General features: G+C 40.5%; 1 long non-coding RNA gene across 1 annotated transcript; it reads left to right on the top strand.

Annotated features, from left to right (window-relative positions):
* Window positions 1-4,886: 4,886 nt before the first annotated feature.
* Window positions 4,887-14,432, top strand: LOC125961016 (uncharacterized). The gene is made up of 2 exons (XR_007471312.1): window positions 4,887-5,015; window positions 14,147-14,432. It is a non-coding gene; the product is annotated as an uncharacterized LOC125961016 (long non-coding RNA).
* The last annotated feature ends 7,060 nt before the right edge of the window (window positions 14,433-21,492 follow it).

Below are 21,492 nucleotides of genomic sequence, written 5' to 3'. Positions count from 1 at the left end.
ATGTATGGGATTTGATCATATAAGTGAGTGTGCCCCTCCTCCCATCTTGTTGTGATTTCTTGTCTTTGTACGTAGAATTCCCTTTTGGTAGGTTCCAGTCTCTGTTGCTGATGGCTGTTCAGCAGTTAGCTGTGATTCTGGTGTTCGTACAGGAGGTGGTGAGCTCCAGGTCTTCTGCTCCACCATCCTGTCTTTATCTCCTATACTTTAGATGTTGGATGAATGTTTTACTTACTTATGATAGTTGAGTTTGGTAGGATAGTTTTAGCACCAAATGTTTATGCAGTATGAAATCTCCTGGGTGTAAACTAGGTGCTTTTCTTTAAGCTACACTTTGATTCATCACACTTTCCAGGATGCTCACCTTGTTACGACTTACCTCCTCTTATATGTTTGAATATTCGTAGGGACTGGAATCTAATGTGACTTGGACTATATGATGTTATGTAAGATCAAGAGACTGATGTACATGCTTATACACATGGGATAGATAATACCTGATATGTATAATTGTGAATTAATTACGTATGATAAAGCATATGTATATACTTACATATGTGGAAGGGTACATAATGTACAAAGTACATAGTAATGTTAGTTTTTAATGATGTCATTTTTTAATACTTAAAACCAGCTGTGTCCACCTCAGATCAACTGAATTAAAACCTCTGGGAAACTGGAAAACTGCATTTGTTTACAAGTTTTTCCCACTCCCCGGGGATTCTGATGTCCCCTCAAATTTGAGAACCTCTGTCCTAGAAGCAAAGGATGTGTCCTGGAGAGACAACAAGCTCTGAGGGAGGGCAGAGGGGGAGAGACCACCACATACCTGGCTCCACATACCTGTTCTCCTGGGTGCTGCAGAAGGTACCTGAGAGATTGGCCCAGAGAACCATTCTCCCAACTATACATTGCCTCCCTCTTTAGGAAGTACAGAACTGACCTTTACTTAATGCTGGAACTATTGAATGAGCATGGGCACCCCCCAAATTCAGGCACATGAAGCTCAAGGTCTGAATCTATAGAAAATTAACTTGTCTTAAATTAGAAAGATATTGTAAACAGAATTTTCTAGGATTAACTCTCCTCTACCCCTACAGCTTGTTATTGAGGGGGGGGTGGTGCTAATTGGGAAAAGGAAAAGTGTCAACGCACGAACTATGACTTAAAGTTTCAGGGGTCTACAGTCTTGTACCCTCCGTCAAAGAAGTTTCTCAGAGCATCTCGATATCTGTGCTGATGTGCACATACCAAACTTTATAGATCTTCTGTGGATGCATATCTGAAATTCCAGCAAACCACAGGATAATAGCCTAAGAAGTCATTTTTTACCTCAAAAATTCAGTTCTCTACTTATCTTCCAATCTTCTCACTGGTTAAATTTCTCCAGTCCCTGCCATCCCAGCTGGCCATCAGCCCACCCGATGTCAAACCTGGGCAGAAAGCACTTTGGTCAAAAGCATTTCTCTTTCTTCTTCCTTTGTTAGAGGGATATAAAGGCTCAGCTTTTAAACTGTTCCCCAAGTTGAAAAATGTGATATATAAACTCAGTACCAAAGGAATGAACAAAGAGCCAGGAACAGAGCTGGGCGTTCCCTGAGATACATAGATGTTTCCTGGGAAAAGGAAACTGTGAGAAACTGTTTCAGGGCAAACCACTGCATGGTATTAAAAAAAATGCAGGCCCTTCGCTTTCCTTGGAAAATTATGTCTTACAGGTCGTCAACTGATCTGAGATGGTGATGTTTGGATTTTCTTTTTTCAGGTGAGTGTTGATCATTTAGGGATGGGAAGGTGACCATGGCAGGATTTTTTGGTCCTGTGGTTCCTCGGGGACAGAGCTCTTAGGGCTTCACAAATTGCACTGATTCAGGACCTCCACTCGGGGATAAAGAGCAGCTCTCTCACCTCTGGAGTTGGCATGGGCTGGAAGCTTTGAGAAATGAACTCCTGCTGGGCACATGTGCTGGTTTCTATGGCAACAGTCATCGAGGTTTGGGCCAAGGTTATTAGACTTAGTGAGTCCCCACAGAGACTAAAGACAACCTGTCTGGTGCCTTCCCAGGAACGATTTTTTTATCTTCCCCAGCCTGGCTTCTGATAGTCCCTGCCAACTCAGTACAGTATTCATGCTTCTGCATCCCAAATACATCCCACAAATTCCAGCTTCTGTCAGGCTGTTGCAAGTTGCAACACAGCATGTTCTGTCTAGCAAGTTGCAAAGACAGCATGTTTTATTTAACTTGGCTTTCTTGCTTGGCTTTCTTGCAACAGAATGTTACTTACGTCAGTTATTATTGTTAACTATAATTTAGTGTGTACCTATGATCTGCCAAGCACTGTCCTATGCACTCACCATAATTTCATTCTTCAGAACAGTACCACAAAATCAGTGTTACAATCCCATTTCATATTGTTTAGCCTCCAAGTGTTTGTGTTTTTTTGCATTTTTTTCCTTGTAGTTGACTGCTAATCTCAGGGTATTGTGGTTGGAAAAGATGGTTGATATGATTTCAGTTTTCTTCCATTTACCAAGGCTTGCTCTGTGGTCCACAAGTGACCCATCCATGAGACTGTTCCATGTGCTCTTGAAAAGAACGTGTATTCTGCTGCTGTCTGATGGAATGCTCTATAAATATCAATTAAGTCCATTTGGTCTAATGTTCATTTAAGACCTGTGTTTCCTTATTGATTTTCTGTCTGGATTAGCTGTCCATTGATGCGAGTGGGCTGTTAAAGTCGCCCATTATTATTGTTTTACTGTCAGTTTCTCCTTTTTTTTTTTTTTTTTTTTTTTTTTTTTTTGCTGTACGTGGGCCTCTCACTGTTGTGGCCTCTCCCGTTGTGGAGCACAGGCTCCGGACGCACAGGCTCAGCGGCCACGGTTCATGGGCCTAGATGCTCCGCGGCATGTGGGATCTTCCCAGACTGGGGCACGAACCCATGTCCCCTGCATTGGCAGGCAGACTCTCAACCACTGCGCCACCAGGGAAGCCCCAGTTTCTCCTTTTATGTCTGTTAACGTTTGCCTTATATACTGAGGTGCTCCTGTGTTGGGTGCATGTATATTTACAATTGTTATATCTTCTTGGGTTGATCCCTTGATTGTTATGTAGTGTCCTTCTTTGCACAGAATACTTTTTTCCATCCCCACACTACAGTCTGTATGTGTCTCTAGATCTGAAGTGGGTCTCTGGTAGACAACATATATATGGGTCTTGTTTTTGTATCCATTCAGCCAGTCTGTGGCTTTTGGTTGTAGCGTTTAATCTATTTACATTTAAGGTAATTATCCATATGTGTGTTCTCACTGCCATTTTGTTAATTGTTTTCTATTTGTTTTTGTAGGTCTTTTTTCTTCCTTTCCTCTTTTGTTCTCTTGTGATTTGATGACTGTCTTTAACGTTCTGTTTGGATTGCTTTTTCTTATTTGTATGTGTATCTATTACAGATTTTTGGTTTGTGGTTACCATGAAGTTTTTCTATAGCAATCTATAAATATACAGGATTGTTTTAAGTTGATCTCTTAATTTCAAATATTTAAATATAAAATATAAATATAAAATTTCAAATATTTAAAGCATTTAAAATATCTTGCATTTGTACTCTCCTCCTCTCATGATTATTGGCTTAGCTATCATATTTGTGTGTGGATGATTTCCTACCTTTACTGTATGTTTACCTTTAAAGGGGAGTTTTCACATTTTGTAATTTTCTTGTTTCTACTTGTGATCTTGTCTTTTCTGCCTAGAGAAGTTCCTTTAGCATTTGTTGTAAAGCTGGTTTGGTGGTGCTGGATTCTTTTAGATTTTGCTTGTCTGTAAAGTTTTTGATTTCTCTGTCAAATCTGAACAAGAGCCTTGCTGGGTAGAATATTCTTGGTTGTAGGTTTTTTCCTTTCATCACTTTAAATATATCATGCCATGCCCTTCTGGCCTGCAGAGTTTCTGCTGAGAGATCCGCTGATAACTTTATGGGGGTTCCTTTGTATGTTATTTGTTGCTTTTCCTTTGTTGCTTTTAATATTTTCTTTGTCTTTAATTTTTGTCAATTTGATAACCATGTGTTTCATCATGTTGATCCTGCCTGGGACTCTCTGCACTTCCTGGACTTCGGTGACTGTTTCCTTTCCCATATTAGAGAAGTTTTCAGCTATTATCTCTTCAAGTATTTTCTCAGGCCCTTTCTCTCTCTTCTCCTTTTGGGACCCCTGTAATGCCAATGTTGGTGTATTTAATGTTGTCCCAGAGGTCTCTTAAACTGTCCTCAATTCTTTTCATTCTGTTCCACAGCAGTGATTTCCACCACTCTGTCTTCCAGCTCCATTATCTGCTCTTCTGCCTCATTTATTCTGCTGTTGATTCTTTCTAGTGTATTTTTCATTGCAAATACTGTATTCTTCAACTCTGTCTGGTTGTTCTTTATATTTCTTAGTTTAAAATTTCCTGTAACTTCTTGCGCTGTGCATTCATTCTTTTGGATCATCTTTATCACGATTACTCTGAAGTCTTTCTCAGATAGATTGCCTATCTCCACTTCACTTACTTGTTCTTCTGGAGTTTTATCTTGTTCCTTTGTCTGGGAAATATTCCTCTGCCATCTCATTTTGTCTAAATCTCTGTGTTTGCAGACTGAGTTCCGCAGGCTTCCAGCTTCTAGTATTCTTGATTCTTCTGTCTCCTGTGGGTGAGGCTGGTCTAGAGGCTTGTCCAGGCTTCCTGGTGGGAGGAACTGGTGCCTGCCCACTGGTGGGTGGAGCTGGGTCTTGGCCATCTGGTGGGCAGGGCCATGTCAAGGGGTGTGTCTAGAGACAGCTGTGGGCTCAGGAAGTTTTAGGCAGCCTGTCTGCTGATGGGTGGGGCCAGCTATGGTGCTGATGACCCAAGCAAGATGTCTGCCTCCTCAAGAGTTCACGTAGCTGAACACTCCCTGAAATATCCACCACCAGTGTCCACATCCCCAGGGAGAGCCACAGCCACACCTCACCTCCCCAGGAGACCCTTCAAGACCAGCAGGTAGGTCCTGTCAAGGCTCCTGTGAAGTCACTGCCTTTATTCTGGGCTTGGTATGCATGAGACCTTGTGTATGCCCTCCAAGAGTGGAGTCCCCACTTCCCACAGTCCTGGGGTGCTCCTGCAGTCAAGCCCTGCTGGCCTTCAAAGCTGGGGAGCCTGGCATGGGGCTCAGAACTCTCACTCCTATGGGAGAACTTCTGCAATATGATTCTCTAGTTTGTGGACTGCCCACCCAGGGGGTATGGGATTTCATGATATTGCAAGTGTGCCCCACCTACCATCTTGTTGTGGTCTCTTCTTTATACCCTTGATGCAGAGTATCTTTTTCGGCAGATTCCAGTCTTTATCAAGGGCTGTGCAGCAGTAAGTTGTGTTTTGGGTGTGCTCATGAGAGGAGGTGAGTCCAAGGTCCTTCCACTCCACTGTCTCCACCAAAGAGCCTTACTTCTGCTGCTAGGATTGGGGAAGTTGTATTTTGAGTTTCCTGAGGTCACCCTCAGGTGTACTCACACTGCTTGCATTTCTGTTTGGTCCATCTCCAGGGACAATGAACTCAGCTAGCCTCTGCTTCTTTCTTGTTTTGCCCCAAAGGCAGTGTTCCACTGAGTAAAACAGTAACCTTGAAAACTAAGACAGTTTTTTTTCCTTCATGCTTTGTCAGATTTCACGTGCTCACAGGGGGCTTCATGCAGGGGCCTTGCACCTGGCTTTTCAGACCAGAGTTTCTAGTGTGAAATCACAATCCCTATTTCACAGATAATGAAACTGAGGGCCAAATAAGCCAAGTAGCACGTCTGATGTTCCACAATTATATGTGATGGATTCTAGATGGGAACCCAGCTCTTCTTGATTTCACCAAACCCATTCTGTATTTCCACTAGTCTGCTACCTACCTTAGACAACAGGTTACCTTTGTCATTCTTCTTAGAAGACTTAAGTCATATGTTGTTTCCAAGCTTCTCCTCTGTGCTTTAAACCATCATATCTCCTTCAAACAGTTCTTTCTCTACCATCCTTTACTGAACCATCTTAACTTTTCCAACTCTCTCGGTAAAGGCCTAAATGGAAAAAATTGTCTTAATAAGACGAACAGCAGTTTTCAAATATGTACCTTTTAATGCCACAACCTGCCAAGATCATGGCCTTTGGGGTGTCTCATGTAGATTTCTCTGGGCTATGTTTGTTCTATTATCTTCTGGGTTTCAACCTTCTGAAGGAAGCAGTCGTGGGGAGGGGCTGAGGAAAGATGGGTGAAAGAACAGAGATAAATTGTCTGGAATAATTAAACAATCTGATGTATCAACGTGTAGTAGAAATAACAGGACACCATCTTGTAAACTATTCTAAAGCAATGGATGAAGAATGCTCACTGAAAATCTTAATTCAATGCTGATCTATCATTTGGGATAAAGGCTGGCATCTTTATCCACTTGGCAAAGTTTTGCCAAGTGCCAGCATCCCAAGCCAGTGATCACAGCAAACAGGCTGCCTCCTAAGTAAATTTCACATCTGCAAGCTTGATTATTGCATTTTTTCAGGCATTAACATGCAAAAAGGCTGAGAATATTGCAGCCATCTCTCAGTGCGGTGGTTTTAGTGACAGGGCTGGAGCTGGTTTCCTCAGTTTATAAGGTTTTCCTTTCTCTAGGCAGGGGGTTTATTTATTACCCCATCTACTTTTTATTGGGCTTCTTGGGTTTTGCTTTTGCTAACAGGTTGGCCTCCATTTACTGGGCCTGAGCAAAGGCTGTCATCCAAGGCCCCAGAGAAACTCCTGGACATAAAATCAGGAACATAGAAATTATCCAGTCACTTGGGACACTCAAGCTCCTTCTGCAAAAGGCCAACTTTTCAATTCACAGTAAGTGAGGAATGACACCAAATCAGCAACAATTTAGTCCTTGTCAGAATCATTCCATATTTTTAAGTAGAAAATAAAATTCAGATCCGTTACTCTGCTTTCTAGACACAGGGTATTCTGATCCCATCCTTTCTTCCCCACTCTTCTCTTCACTCCAAATAGAAGTGCTTTGCTCTGGTCTAATGACAGCACATATTTATCCAGCTATTATTGTGTGCCAGGCGCTGTGTGAAAAGTCATTTGCATGGATTATCTGGAACTAATCTAAGGCACAAAGAGGTTGGCCCAGCATCGCACAACCTCCTCGAGGCAGAGTCAGAATTTGAACCCTGGAAAGTTTGACTCCAGGGGCTGAGCTATTTACTGTGACATCACTCTGCTTCTCAAGCCACCCAGGACAGACTGAACTTTCCCTCCAGCCACCCAAATTTTGACCTTCAAAGCCCTGCTAAAACCCTACTCTTTCATGACACCTTCTTTGACCACTTCAGGGCCACAGCAAATTCTCTCTCTTTGGATCTCCTCAACCATTTGCTGTTACCACACTGATTCTGGCAGTGACACTCTGCTGCCTTCTGCTCTGTGACAGTGGAGGACAGTGGAAAGAATTGCTCCTGAATCCCACAGACTTGGATTCCAAACCCACCTTGGGCACTTTTAGTTGGATGACTGTCCATTCATTCACCATCAAGTATACATTCAGCACCTAACATATGATAGACTCTGGGGTCGCAATGGTGAGCACAACACAAACCACTCCCTTGTCCCTTTAGAACGTTCCTAGATCTTGGGCAAGTGACGTCATCTCTTTGAGCTTCAGTTTCCTCATCTCTAGAATGGGAATAATAATACCAATCTTACATGCTCTGCTCATAACAGCCTAGAAATATCAAAGTACCCTGTAGAGTGCCTGGCACACCATAGGTGCTCAACAAATGGTAGCTGTTGTAATAACTACCATTATAACTGTTCAGTTCTTTTAGCTTCAGTCTTATTCCCCAACAAGGCTTCTCTGTCTCTCTCTCTCAGGATTTGGTGAGCTGAAAGAGACAGTCACAAGGGTGAGGTGTCCGTGGCTTTCAGTGATCAAGAGTTGATTGCAGCCCATGGGGCTGCTCTTCCTTATGGGTAAGGCCAGCCCAAAATCTAAAATCTTGCGGCTGATCCAACCTGATAAGCATTTTCTATCAGCTTCTGTTGGGCAGTAAGAACTCCCCAAGTCATCTCTTGTTGGCATTGTGCAGACTTTCTGCTTTAAAGGAGGAGGCTCTCCAAGCCGCAAACATTAACCATTTAATTCACCCATAAACTCTGGGCCCCTCGAAGCCACCCTTCCATGATACAGAAGTTCCTTGCAGCCACAGCTAAACAGCTTAGAAGTAAGAGCATAGCTGCCTTCCCTTCCATGCTTGTTTCTTGCCAGCTCCCAACCCTGAACTCTGCACTCCAGTCATTCCAAACCTATGGCTACCTCCCTAATACACTCTGCTGCTTCTCTCCCCTGTGCCTTCGTCACTCATCTCATTTCCTCATTCCTTCCCTTGCCCACCTGGTAAATTCCCTCTCAGTTCAGGCCAACCTCATACATGAAATCTTCCCACATTCACCCAGGTGGAGTTGACCACACCCCTCCTTGGTCCTGTTCCTCTGTAATGGTTCCTTCCATCCTTCGGGATACTTTAAGAAGATGAGGGAGAGGGTGCCCACAAATATATCTGATGTCAGCCACATACCTGACACACTATGGGCACTCTGTGTAAACTCACTCTGTTGTTTGCATAATCTTTCCCCCATTAGATTATAAGAAAGTTGAAGACATGCATCACTTTTTTAATCACAGCATCCCTGATGCCTGGCACTTTGTAGGTGCCCCCCAAGGATGTTTATAAATTTAAAATCAACTCACACAATAGTTGACAATAATCAGTGTCTACTGTGTAAGTGTCCAAGTGGTTAAGGTTTCATGGAGTAAGACCAGCAACAGAGCAGTTTCCATGCCTTCATCATTAGCCTGAGCCCAGGAGGCCCACATTTAAGGTCAGCTTTAAGGGCTGGAAATAACAAAAAGAAGGGAGAAAAAATAATTTTTTTACTTACTGAAGTAAACATCAACTGCAAAAAGAAGGCAAGAGATAAGAAAGGGATATAAAGATTATAGTGATATCCTGGAGAATTCCATCCAGGCAGTCTCACTGCTGTGTTCTCCTGGCTGGATGGGTGGAGGTATAATTTATATGCCCAGACATCATCATTCTGATTTTTTTTTTAAAGCTGATAAGTTGTTTTAATCAACCTGGCTTTTTTCCCCATGTCTGACACAGTTGTAAGCTAGAAGGCCATTTCCTGCAATTCCTCCTTCTATTTGGCTGATATATTATGTTCTCTTCCAAGTTTTTCTCTTGAGAGCATCCCCCTTTTATTATTTTTCTTCTCAGTTCTTATAATGAAGGTTTTGCAAAGTATGACAACTGTTTTTATTTCTGATCTAAAAGGGAGGTGGTACAAAATAGAAAGAATATGAGCACAGCTGGAATGATTTTTGAGCAAAACGTGTTCTTAGCAGACAAACATCATGCAAATCATAGAAGCTGGAGGCCACTGCAATTAGGGCAGAGCCTCTCAGTTGTGAGAAGGCCCTAAGAAGAAACGAAATGAAACCTGCCCTGCCTCACTTAGGTGATCTGTCTTCTCCTCCTGCTGCTTTATAAATTACTGTCTTTTTTTTTTTTAAATGAAGACTGCATCCATGTTTATGTTGGGCACTGTGCTAGCCACGCTGTCAGCACACAGTAAGGTTTTATCTTGATTAATAGTAATAATAATCATGCAACGTGAGAAAGTTTCAATCAGTTTCCCACAGCTACATCTGTCAGCTCCTTTGCACCTTCCTTGAAGTTGCCAAAAAGAAAACGAATTCATTTGTACACACATCCACCCTGTGCCTCAACCATCCCACTTTCTTTATCTGCCAGATGAATTTCTCAGGGATGCAAGGTGCCAGGAGGAAAGCACTGCAATCCTGAAGCTCTATTCAGAACACTTCTCTAACTCTGCTGCATGTCCTTGAGCAAGTCACCCAATGTTCTAAGATGGTTCTGCCTCCTTGCCTGCAAACATTGGGGCCTCCACCTCTGGTTGTCTGCCCTGTCAGATGGCACTGCCTTGGGACCAATCACACTGACCAGTGAAATAACGCTGCCCTTCATGATCTCCCACAGGGTTTCTTATACTTGTCTCTTGCAGGGAAGGGGTTTACAACAATGCTGATCATATTTGCTCATCAAATGATCAACCTGAACTGATCCTCTATGGTTAATCTATTATTCATTCCTAAATGCTCAGCCCACTGAGTCGTCTCGTCTTAACTTCTCTCATGGGACCACCTTGTATTACACACACACACACAGACACATGCCTTCTGTGCCGTCAACAGCCCAATGTATAAACTTCAACTTCATACTTGCTTCTTGTCTGGATTCACCCCAGGTTCACAAGGATGGTTCAACATAGACAAATCAATCAATGTGATATACCACATCAACAAAAGACAAAAACTACATGATCATCTCAATAGATGCAGACAAAGCATTTGATAAAATTCAATATCCATTCATGATAAAAACTCTTACCAAAGTGGGTATAGAGGCAACATACCTCAACATAATAACTATTTATAACAAACCTACAGCCAATATAGTACTCAATGGTAAAAAGTTGAAAGCCTTCCTGCTAAAATCTGGAACAAGACAAGGATGCCCACTCTACCACTTCTATTCAACACAGTATTGGAAGTTCTAGCCACAGCAATCAGACAAGAAAAAGAAGTAAAAGATACCCAGATTGGAAGAGAAGAGGTAAAATTGTCATTATCTGTAGATGGCATGATACTATATATAGAAAACCCTAAAGATTCCACACAAAAACTACTAGAACTGATAAATTCAGCAAGGTAGGGGGATACAAGATTTACATACAGAAATCTGTTAAATATCAGAAAGGGAAAGTTAAAAATACCTTTTAAAATCACATCAAAATATATATATACTTAGGAATAAACCTGACCAAGGAGGTGAAGTGAAAGACTTACATGCTGAGAACTATAAAACATTGATAGAGGAAACTGAAGATGATTCAAAGAAATGGAACGACATCCCATGCTCTTGGATTGGAAGAATATTGTTTAAATGGCCATACTACCCAAAACAATCTACAGATTTAATGCTATCCCTATCAAATTACCCATGACATTTTTCACAGAACTAGAACAATAACCCTCCTAGACTTCAGACAATACTACAAAGCTACAGTAATCAATATGGCATGGTATTGGCTCCAAAACATATGGATCAGTGGAACAGAAGAGAGAGCCCAGAAATAAACCTACACACCTATGATCAATTCATCTTCAACAAAGGAGGCAAGAATATACAATGGAGAAAAGACAGTCTCTTCAAGTGGTGTTGGGAAAGTTGTATGGTGCATGTAAATCAGTGAAGTTAGAACATATCCCCACACGATACACAAAAATAAATGGCTTAAAGACTTAAATATAAGATATGATAGCATAAAATTCCTAGAAGAGAACATAGGCAAAACATTCTCTGACATAAATCATACCCATGTTTTCTTAGGTCAGTCTCCCTTAGAAATAAAAGCAAAAATAAACAAATGGACCTAATCCAACTTACAAGCTTTTGTACAGCAAAGGAAACAATAAACAAAACAAAAAGACAGCCTGCAGAATGGGAGAAAATATTTGCACAATGCAACTGACAAGGGCTTAATTTCCAAAATATATACAAACAACTCATAAAACAAAAAAACAACCCAATCAGAAAAGGGGTAGAAGATCTAAATAGACATTTCTCCAAAGAAGATATACAGGTGGCTAATAGGCATGTGAAAAGATCCTCAACATTGCTAATTATTAGAGAAATGCAAATCAAAACTACAATGAGGTACCACCTCACACCAGAGTGGCCATCATTAAAAAGTCTACAAATACGGGCTTCCCTGGTGGTGCAGTGGTTGAGAGTCTGCCTGCCGATGCAGGGGACATGGGTTTGTGCCCTGGTCTGGGAAGATCCCACATGCCGTGGAACGGCTGGGCCCGTGAGCCATGGCCGCTGAGCCTGCGTGTCCGGAGCCTGTGCTCCGCAACGCGAGAGGCCACAACAGTGAGAGGCCTGCGTACCGCAAAAAATAAGTCTGCAAATACATAACATGCGGGAGAGGGTGTGGGGGAAAGGGAACCCTCCTACATTGTTGGTGGGAATGTAAATTGGTACAGCCACTATGGAAAACAGTATGACAGTTCCATAAAAAACTAAAAATAGAGTTGCCATATGCTCCAGCAATCCCATTCCTGGGCGTATATCTGGATAAAACTCTAATTTGAAAAGATACATGCACCCCAATGTTCATAACAGCACTGTTTACAATAGCCAAGACATGGAAGCAACATAAATGTCCATTAACAGATGAATGGATAAAGAAGATGTGGTTTACTCAGCCATAAAATAGAATGAAATAAGCCATTTGCAGCAACATGGATGCAACTAGAGATTATCATACTAAGAGAAAGAAATACTGTATGATATCACTTATACATGGAATCTAAAATATGACACATGAACTTATTTACAAAACAGGAAGAGACTCACAGACATAGAAAACAAACTTATGGTTACCAAAGGGGAAAGGGCTTGGGAGAGGGATAAATTAGGAGTTTGGGATTCGCAGATACAAACTACTATATACAAAACAAACAACAAGGTCCTACTGTGGAGCACAGGGAACTTATTCAATATGCTGTAATAAACCAAAATGGAAAAGGAAAACAAAAAAAAAAATCACCAGGTTTAGAAGCGAATAACTGAGGCGACCCAAGGAAAAGAGAGAGATTCTTCCCATTAGCTTCTGCAAAAATTCTGAGATTGAGCTTCATTGGCTAGCTTAGGTCACATGATAATCCCTGAACCAATCACTATAGTGACATGGATAGCGTGTCCTCATTGATGATATGTCAGAAGAAGGGAGAGTGGATGTAACCAGGTCAGAAAAAGGAAGAGTGGATGAACAAGCAAACCTACACAGTTATCTCACCAGTATTTAGCATTCATTAGGCACCTCTGGTGTCCTAGGCACAGCCAAGAAACAGCAGTCAGTGCTGTGTTGGGTTTTTATAAGCACTCAGCAAAGACAGCCACAAAGAAAATCTTTCTCCTCTGATACAACCCCCTCCCCCTCAAAGTCATTCCAAGAAAGGAGAGTAATTTATTCCAAGAGCAGTGTGACTTAGATTTCCTAGTCATTGTGATTGAGACATTTTAGGAACCAAGATCAAAATTCAGCAGTAACAGTTGGAAGGAAGTAGGTAAAAATACCTCTACTTGGAAATGATGAAACTCAAAAGAATCATGGGTAAAACTACTAATAAATATTAAAAGAGTTCAGTAAAATAACCAAATAGAAAATTAGCATACTTTGCCAGCTATTAAAGTATTGTCCTTCAGCTCCAAACCCACCCATGTCTACTCAGCTTTGTGAAGCAGAAATGGGATTCTACAAACCCAATTTCAGTTTTGTCAGTTAAATGAATAATGAATTTATTATTACTAGATCTTACAGGTCATGTAAACCTGTGAGATCTCTTTATTAAGTGTCAGTACTACAGATTTGGACAGATTTTTCTGTGTGGCTTTTACCAGTAGGGGGCCCTAGAGGGAGACCACAGGGCTGGAAGAGGGAGAAGGGACTCACTTTTTCCTGTTGGCTTCCTGCCTACTTCCTATTCCTGTGAATGTCTCCAAGCAATGAGCCCTCACTCTAGTAGCAGCAGTAGCAGGGATCCAATTTTCAGTTTCTCCAAGAATTACAGAACCAGCCTCCTCATGCACCCTTCAAAGACACCAGCTCGAGCCAGTCCATGACCTCTCCTCAGAAGTCCACTTCCCATAGGCCCTTTCTCTGAGCTTGGAGAGGCCAGCACCAGCCCAGCAGATCCCTCCTCAAAGTCCAAGCGTCAGCTCTGCAGGACCCCACCCCAAACTTCTAGATTTAATAACTTCATCCTCTTCCCTTTTTACCCTATGGGCAGTAGCCACTTCCTGAAGTGCCTTCCTCTGTGACAGCTTGGTGTTCTTTTTTCATCTTTTCAGTTACCCACTTAACACCTTTATATCAGTTAGCAATTAGTTGTATGAAATAATCTGTGTTAATTGTTTCTGTTTCTCTCTTCTGACCCGACCTTGATTGATACGTATTGCAGAAAGCAACAGACTTCACATATACAAAATAACCTATTAGAAGATACAAGGGAAGAGAAGATAAAACCCCATTCACAATAGCAAAGGGGGTTAAAAAGTAAGATAAAAAAAAAAAAACCTAGGCATTAACCTCCCAAGAAATGTGCATAACCTGTATGAGGGAACCTATAAAATAATCCTGAAAACACAAAATTTGTTTGAACCAATAGAAAGACATGTTCTTAGGAAAACTCAGCATCATAAGGACATTTATTGTGATCCCAATAAAGATTCAGTTAAGTTTTATTTTTTTCTGAAGCTAAACAAGTTGATAATAAAGTTCATATGGAAGAATAAAAAAGCAAGAATATCCAAGAAAGCTCCCCAAAACAAAGAATAATGGTGAGGTAAGGGCTAGACCTACTGGATATTAAAACATATTATAAAGCCTTTATGAATAAAACGGTGTGCTATTACATCATTGATAGGCAGACCAATGATCCAACAGAAAACCCCAAAATAGATCTAAGCATATATGGCAATTTAATACTTGATGACGACAGTATCTCAAATAAATGGTAAAAGATAAAGTTTTAATAAATGATGTTGAGACTACTAGATGACCATATGGAAAAAAACAAAATATTCATTTCTCAAATTCCAAACGGAGTAGAGATTTAAAGGTTTTAGGATAAATTCCAAACAGAGTAGAGACTTAAAAGTTTTAAATAATAAATGGGGAAGGGACTTCCCTGGTGGTCCAGTGGCTAAGACTCTGTGCTCCCACTGCAGGGGGCCCAGGTTTGATCCCTGGTCAGGGAACTAGATCCCACATGCTGCAACTAAGCATTCACATGCTGCAGCTAAAAGATCCTGCATGCCACAACGAAGATCCCACACAGGGCAATGAAGATCCGGCATGCCGCAACTAAGACCCGGCACAGCAAAATTAAACTAAATTAAACTAAGGAAAATCTGTCCTAGCTATGACTCAAAACCTAAAAGCAATAAAAGGAAAGATATATACATTTAAGGACAGTTTTTTAAAAGGTTTTGCACAACAAAAAAATATCCTATAAAGTTAAGAAAATGGCAAGCAGGGAAACTATTACAATGAATATCATAGACAAAAGACTAATATTCCAAATGTATGATAATCTAAAATTCAGAAAAAGACTAACAACCAAATTTAAAATAAGCAAAGTATATGAACAACCCAAAACCTTTAATTAAAGATATTTGACCTTGTTCAAAATAAGAGCAAATAAAACTACATGCATATGACAAAAGAATATCTAGAATATAAAAAGAATTTCTAAAATAAAGAAGCAAAACAATCTAATATAAAATGGAAAAAAAAACTTTAACAGGCATTTCACAAAAGAAGATATTCGAATGACTATGAAAAGGTATTGTACTTAACACCACTAGTCATTAAGGAAATACAAATATAAATCAGAATAAACCATCATTACATACCCACCAGGATGGCTAATATTTTAAAAGACTAATAACAAGTTTTGGCTAGGATGTGGATCAGTGAGAGCTCTCATAGGCTGCTGATCAGGCATAAATTGGTACAACTATGTTGGGAAACTATTTGGCAGTGTCAGCTAAAGATAACATGAGTCTACCCCATGACCCACAAATTCCACTTCTAAATAAATACCCAAGAGAAATAAGTGTAGATGTCCAAAAATGACATGGACAAAAATTCTCACACTAGTGTTACTCAAAAAAGCACCCCCCCCAAAAAAACTGGAAAACCTAAGTGCCCATCGACAGAATAACTATAATTTACTTAATCATACAGTGAAATAGTACACAGTAGTAGAAAATAACCAACATGCTACAATAACCACATGGATGAATCAAATGCTCAATGAAAGAAGCCAGAAATAAAATCATGCTGTGTGATTTATTTATATGAGGAAAAGGTATCCATGATGCTAGAAATCAATACTAGTTAGTTCTAGCAGCACTGTTGACTGAGAAATAGCAGAAAGAAGGCTTCCAGGTTCTGGAAATATATCTTGATCATGATGATAGTTACAGATGTGTATGTAAATAAAGTATATCAAACTTTACACTAAAATTAGTTCACTGTACATACTTTGTATGTTAGACCTCAATGAACTTCAAGGATACCAGAAAAAGAAAAAAACAAATACTATTTCTCACCTATTAAACTGGCAAAAATTTAATAAGTTTGACAACACTGTTGGTGAGGTTATGGTGAAATGGGCACTTCATACATTGCTGGGTTGCCGGTACAACTTTTATGGAGGAGAATTTGGCAATGTCTAGCAAAATCACATACGCATCTATCCTTTCACCTCACAATTACACTTCTAGGAATCATTACTGTCAAGAATACAAAATGATGGTGTATAAAAATATTTATTGGGGCATTTTTTGTCATGACAAGATTAGAAACAGGATCTATGCTTATCAACTGAGGGTTTGTTGAAAAAACAATGAAATTTCCATATAATGGAGGATCATGCAGTATAAAAGAGAATATAGAATACTTTCCTGGTTATATTCTTCAGTGATAAAAGGTGCAGAACGCTCTTTGGAGTATGTGATTTGAAAGGGCAGGGAGTGTCGTGGTTTAAAGATAGCTATGAATGCTTTCACACGCCTTTCGTCCAGAATTGTGACCTCTTTTCCTGCCTTTTGAATCTGGGCTGGCTTATGACTACTTTGAACAATAGAATATGGTGGAAGTGACACTCGATCAGTCAGACTCTAGCCTTTGAATGGACTGTCAGCTTCCCCTTTACTCTCTTAGAACCATAAACCATCATGTAGGAAGTCCTACTACCCTGCTAGAGAGACTACCGCATAGCCCTGAAACCACCTGGAGAAAGAGGAGGGCCCAGCTGCGCCCACATTTCCAGCCATTCTTGCCAAGGCATCTGGCATGTAAGTGAGTTGTCTTAGATCCTCCTGGCCAGACCAGCCCAGTCAGGCCCAGCCACCACAAAAATATCATTGACACCACATGGAGCGGAAAAATTGCATGCAGTAGTAATATGCATATTTTTATTTTTAAAGTGTTACATGTATTTTGTTGCAAATAATCAATTGGACATCACTAGGAATCAAAATGTCAAAAATAAGTATAAATTAAAGACCCCATGAAGTTAAATTTGAATGGAAAATATCAGTATGTACTCCTATTTTTTCTGTTTCTAAAAATAAGTATTTCCTAGTTCTGTCCATTGAAAAGGCGTAGAAGCAATGACAACCCAGTGGCAATGAGCAACACGAGGGCCCAGATCGCACTCTCTAGATATCATTACCCACAAAAAGGCACCAGGACTTCTCATAGAAATGACTGAATCCAAGCCTGAGGTTGGAAATACACACATTAGCCTAAGGTGTCTTGTACCAGGAAGGCAAAGAAGCTATCGAAGACAAATGGAGTCATGCCAAAAGTCATAGGAGCCAAATCAGAGAAACATAGTGGCCTAAGATGACATCATGTGAGAAAAAGAAATCATGACTGCACTGGATTGAAACATATCAAATATATAAAAATTCATGAGTTTGTCGTGATACTAAAAAAAAAATAAAATCTCATTCATCACCACTGGAGGTTGCTAAGGCGCCAACTTATTACTCTAAAATTGGATAAAGTGAAAACTTTACCTTTTCCTTATTTTAACTTTGCCTTTTCTGTATGAATTCTGTTTCAGAGTACTGAAAAGATTACTGGGGGAAAGTTCTTCCATACAGAAAAATCCCAGGTAATAAAGTCAGAAGGAGTGGTGAAATTTGAATATCACCATTTGGCAACCCCATTGAAATAACAGATTAGGCAGTAACTATGAATGGATGTTAAAATTCATTAGCTGTAAGGTTGATGGAGAACATCACAATGGAGAGATCAGGCTGACATCACTTAAACACACAAGTCTATCTTTGCAACACTAAAAATGGGAGAAGCACACATATGCTTCCTGATATATTACAATACAAAACACATAGCTCCACCTGTGAACCTATGAAATGCTCCTTTCAAATAAAAAAAAAAATGAACCTGAATCTGCTCAATCTCTAGATACAGCCGAAAGATAACAGGAAATACCAGGAATAGAGTAACAAGCTAAATGACCTAACGAGAAAGTAATCAACCCAATCCAGAATGTGGAATATTTTGCAAGCCAAATGTTCTAGTACCTCCAACAAAAAAAATGGCATAAGGGGTGGGAGAGATGGGTAAGAGAGTCTGACAGACATATGAAAACCAAATGCAATATGTAGACCTTTTTGAGATCCTATATAACTAACTGCAGAGTGACTCGGGGAAAAAAAACTCTCTTTTGAGTTTATCAGTTTCTTAGTTAACAAGGTGAAAGTTAAACATTTACCTACCTTATGACCTAGAAATTCCATCCCTAGTTATTTACCCAAGATAAATGAAAATATATATCCACAAAAAGATGTGTACAAGAAAGTTCATAGTCATTATTCATAATAGCCAAAAAGTTGGCATCGGGGGGTGGGGGAGATGCCCATCAACAGAAGAATGGATTAAAAAAGAGGGTGGTATATTCATACAAACCAACATAGTATGATTCCCTTTATATGAAATTCTAGAATAGGCAAAACTATGGTGAAAAAAGTAAGAAAAGTGATTGCCTCTGAAGGAAAGTTGACTGGACTTTCTAAGGTGATGGGAATGTTCCGTATCTTGATAGGAATGTGGATTACAAGAGAGTATGCATTTGTCAAAACGTGTGGAAATGTACACTTGAGATTTGCAAACGTCACTCTAAGTAATTTTTTAAAAAGCACTATAAACAAATGCTAGCTGTAGTCAAGAGGTTTTCTTTTCACAGTGGTATTAGCAATTCTAAAACCACTTTCTGTATATTCTAGGCTTGAACAAATAAGTAAATACTTGGAGGATAACATACATTGAGGGCCAGGTTTCTTAGGATTGGAGGATAGAGATACAAATGTGGAACGGGGAACAACTAAAATGTACGGATTGGGACTAGAGACATCAATGTTAATTTATAGGTTTTAATATAATTTTAATACTTTCTGGTTTTATAAATAAAATACATGTGTATACATGCATTTCCTGTCTCTGTCCACTGAGGCATCACCAAAGGAATAACAGTAGCAGTGAGCACACCTGGCATCCAGAGCTTGGCTTCTAAATACTATTCTCCATTAAAAATAGTAAGAACTTTTTGAAAAAGCTGAATTCAGATCTAGAACAGGGAAAACACAGGGGATCCTAGAACACCTTGTTGCACCAAAAGTTAAGGAAGTGCTCAAAGAACAAGGAGCTCCCCACTAGTTACTTATTTAACTGTACAATGGAGAAACCTGGGGACACTATCTTAACCATATGAATCTTAACCAAATGATCAAAGTCAACATCACCAAGATCCTCCTGATATGATGCACTGAGACCAACACATCACTGCTTTGGCATTACCGTCAAAAAGGCATAACTTAAAACTAATCATAAGGAAACTTCAGACAAACCCAAATTGGGATATTCTACAAAATAACTGGCCTGTACCCTTAAAAAACATGACAAGGTCAAGAAAGAGAGAGATTGAGGAACTTTTCCATATGAAAAAGACTATGGGGACACAACAACTAAATGGGTGATCCTGGATTGGGCCTGGACTGGAAGAAAAGACAACTATAAAAAAGAATTATTGGGAACATTGCCAAATTTTGCATGTGGACTGAGGGTAGATAATAGTATTAGTGGTAACTTTCTGGCTCTTGATAATTATACTGTAGTTATATAAGAGAATGTCTTTGCTTTCAGAAAATGCACACTGAAGTGTTTACTAGTAAAGGGATACGATCTGCAATATACTCTTCACATAATTCAGAAATATATATATAAGTAGTAAATCAAATAGAGCAGAATGTAAGCATTTGGAAAATTTAGGCAAAGGGTATAATGAGAGTTACTTGCACTATTCGTGCAACTTCGTTATCAGTTTTAAATTAATATATTTTTAAAATAACAAACCCCCAAAATAATCCTTTTGTAAATCAGAGAAATGAATACCGACAGGGTTAGATGATCTTTAGCAATTCCTGGTAATTCTGAGTGCTGTGATAATGACATGGTGATTATGTTTAAGTCTTTGCTAGTTAGAAATACTGAATTATTTGCAGGTGATACATGATGTCAAAATCTGCTTTAAAATATTCCAGTAAAAACAAAAAGTGAGGGGATAGATAAAAAGAATGGTTGAATACTGATAAATCTGGGTGATGGGCACAGGGAACTTCAATACACTATTGCCTTGTTGCACATAACTGAAATTTCCCATTAAAAAAAAAGTTTGCCAGATACATCAGGAAAGCATTCTCCAAGTAATGGAGAGGGAACCTTATCACCTGGGTCCCAGTTTCCACTGTGCGGTGGCCTCAGCAGGAGCCTGGGCAAGGTGAGGTCTGTCTGGTTAACTCTGCCTGGTCATTCGCAAAATGAGGCTCAAAGCTGCCTGTGTGTCTCACTGCCAGGGCTCTTCCGAGGTGCAGAGTGAAAAGGATTTGCCAAGTCTCCCTGGCAGTGGCCACATGTGCGAGGGCGGAGCTCTTGTCGCGTGGCTGCCCCCTACCTGCCATTCAGCCCAGCCGCCTGAGCTGCTGGCCTTCAAGGTCCACTGTAGGCGGGCTGCATCCCACATACACACCTTCTGCTTTTCCAAATACTTCGGCAGCAGCAAACATGGGGGTGGCAAGTGAGAGGGGGAGCTGCAGGAAGCCTGCCTTCATTACGGAGGAAATAAACACATCAAGAGTGATTTTCCTCTCGGGAAGAAATTAATTTCTAAATGAAATAATGAGTTTCCTGATAGTCATTTGCAAGGCTTGGGACCTCGGAGCCGGGCCCTCTCCCTCTCTCTGTTCACTACCCCTCAGCCAGCTGTTTAGCTTGCTCTGCCTTGTCTGTGGATTAATGCCCCTTTCCCTGGCTGAGCTCGCCCTGGTGACACATGAGCCCTTCTCGGTCTGAGAAGTGGGATAATGAGACGTCCAATTAAGGTGAGGTTTCGTGAGCTCTGGCTCCAGAAACACAGCCTGGCTGCGGGAGAGGGCTTTCAACTGGCTTGAGACAAGGAACAGATGACTTTGGGGACCACAGTCCTGAACGTGCCATTCTCAGGGCAGCTCTGGACGGGCACAGCTGTGAGGCAAACCGAGAGTGGCTCCCTGGCCCCTGGCAAGTGAGGGAGAGGACCTGGTGAGGCGTCCTCGGAGAATTAGGGTCACCTGGGTAACTAGATATCTTACTGCTGTGTACCCTGCCACTGCTTACCTTTCAGACTGCTGCTGGCCCTGCCACTGAGGCCACATGGAGTGAGGAGTGAGC

This window comes from Orcinus orca, chromosome 14, assembly GCF_937001465.1.
Source record: "Orcinus orca chromosome 14, mOrcOrc1.1, whole genome shotgun sequence".
NCBI lineage: Eukaryota > Metazoa > Chordata > Mammalia > Artiodactyla > Delphinidae > Orcinus > Orcinus orca.
Note: the sequence above shows the minus strand (reverse complement) of the source record. Positions and strands in the feature narration are given on the sequence as shown.